This window comes from Sitophilus oryzae, unplaced genomic scaffold (assembly GCF_002938485.1).
Source record: "Sitophilus oryzae breed Bouriz unplaced genomic scaffold, Soryzae_2.0 scaffold_2006_pilon_pilon, whole genome shotgun sequence".
Lineage (NCBI taxonomy): Eukaryota > Metazoa > Arthropoda > Insecta > Coleoptera > Curculionidae > Sitophilus > Sitophilus oryzae.
In genome coordinates, this window is record NW_022146732.1 from 5,342,485 (window position 1) to 5,345,280 (window position 2,796).

Below are 2,796 nucleotides of genomic sequence, written 5' to 3' on the forward strand. Positions count from 1 at the left end.
AACTTGGGCAAATAATACAGAAATTCAATTGAACAACAAAAACGTACGGTAACTGCGTTCAACTGCCTTGACATTATTTTCTATCCGCACATATTTTGCAAATTGTTTATACACATATTATATCAGCTTCGTAAATAGTTTAAACATATAGAACATAGATATTATACGGTATAGATTGATTGTTGATATTCGTAATTATTAATACTCATAGAGAAAAAATTGGTCAATCAATAAAAGTTAATGCTTAAATGATGCGCCATTAAAGTATTTGACGAATACACGTCGCATAGATGCCATGGCCAATGGTCATACCAAATATGAATTATACAGACTTTATAAAGACTTTTACTTTGCAGGAGTTTTATTCATAAACACAAAATGTTCATACGTCTCAAAAATTATGAAAAATAATAGATGCTTTTCGATATAAGTTTGGTTGTGTATGTGTATATTGTTTTTATAACTTTCGCTTTGTTTGATATTTCTTAAAATTGCAATCTATTTCTTTTAGTGTCCATTTTATAACCATATTTGTGTGTTATTGTTATTAAATAACTACTAAACGTCTACAGGTACCTATTTTTGTAGTAATTTTTCAAATATTTTTTCATTATCACAAACCAACAAAATTTTCCGATTAAGCAAACCATAATTTTATAATTAAATTTCAGTGTAAACCACAAATAATCTTAATAACTAAGCCTAATATTATCTGTTAGTTTCTAGTATATAATTATTTAATGCCTGACAAGAATGTAGAAACAATTTCAATACAGGTTTATGTATATTTTTAAATGAACGATCGGTATGAAACATTTTATTTTTTATATAAAAGAAAACTCAACATCTGGCGGCAACATTAACCTTATGATAACTCTACAATTGAGAATATCTTTGAGAGAAATCGTATATAAATTTATATAAAGGTCATTTGCTTGTTTGTTTATTTTATCAAACACCAAGAGGGTAGTTTTAACACTAAGTTAGCAGGGGCGGCTCGTAGCACTGGAAGATGGTGAGGCACATTAGAAGAGAATTTTTATTAGTATGTATATAGGGTGGCCATTAGTACGTAGAAGTTCTATATAAAAAAAGTACATATCCTAAAAAAATATTTTCTTTAAAATTGCAATCGCATTACCATTTTTCTGTACAGAATTGGGTTCAGTATAAAATTCAGCATACATCACACTATTGATTTATTTGAAGCACTATATATATGCGGGATTTCCATGATAATTCATATTTGAAAAATTTCATCTTTTAAAAAGTGGTAAACACCTGGAGTGAATTTAACTTATTGATATATTATTGCTTAAGTACGTTAGTACGTATAATATAGCGAGGTATGCAGGATAAAAGAAGAAATCCGAGAAAAATTCACATTCACAGGGATTTTTTTATGGCGCGGCCAACATTGCAATATTATAATGCTATATCTCAGTTTTTTTTAAATGCAATACACACTGTATATATATTATTTTTAGTATTTTAGATACCTACATACTTAAAAAGCGCACATTTTTGTATTTAAAATATTTCTAAATTTTTAGCAGTTGCGGAAATAGCCTTATGTAATATAATTCGCAGTATTATACCGTATGATCGAAAAAAACGGCGTCCAGTTGGCTGGGAAATCACGATCGATGACATTTCCCATATAAATTTACATATAAAATGACAGCGATCTTCATTTCATAGCCAACGCTGACGCCGTTTTTTCTCGATCATACGGTACCTATTATATAGGGCTATTGCAACAGGCAAATTTTTATCAAAGCGACCTCAGGATATTTTCTCTTATATTTTACTCTCTATGTTAAAATTTTGTTTTTCTACCCATCCTATAAAAATAAAACAAAACGAAATCTGTAACAGGTCGCTTTACTTTTTGACTATACACAATTTATCTAGAAATGATTCGAAAAATTTTACCTGGGGAAGTCCTCTGATGATGCATGGTTCCTCTAAATCATCATATCAATCAACAATAAGTCACTGCCCACTTTTTAGGTATTTACTTAATATGTACAATAATCAGTAAAAAGAGTACCTAATTAAACATGCAATTCACATTAAAAAACGTAGTCAAAACAGTGTAACAACCGGCAGAATTAATTCAAACTCTGATTCAAACTAAGCCAAATTCCCAAATAATGCCATTCTGCATTTTCAGCCTGTCGCCTAAAATCTCTCGGGCTGATCGGGAAGTGATACATATTTTTAACGAACAGCTTTTAAGGTTCAAATTTACATTTGAGGCTCGCCTCAATACGGTCTTTTTACGCGCTACTACTCCATACATTTTATCTCTCTTCAACTAAAGGTTTTGCCTATGCTTTTTCTTTTCATTCTATAGAGTTAAGATTCCAGTAAACGCTGTCGCTCCGTCAGTGCGATATACCACAATACGCTAGACAAGGAAAGGCGAGAGGCAAACCTCTGCACATATACTTCGTAAAGAACAAACGAGATGGATATACATCGTCGAGTTTGACGCATATGGGAAAGAAAGCGCGTTTAAAGGAATACCATGGACGTAATTTATTGTAGAATGACGGTTAAAAAGTACAATTATTATTGATGCAAATAGGGAAAAAAATATAATTTTGTGATTAAAGATGTATCGATTAATACGTGTAATTTTTCCAATGTATTGGTGAGGCACTGCCTCATCTGCCTCATAGGACAAGCCGCCCCTGTAAGTTAGTCACACTAAGTTTGTATCCCGATTCAATGTGGATTTTAAATGGATTTTACACAACAAGAACATTTAATGAAGACTGTAAATGTAAA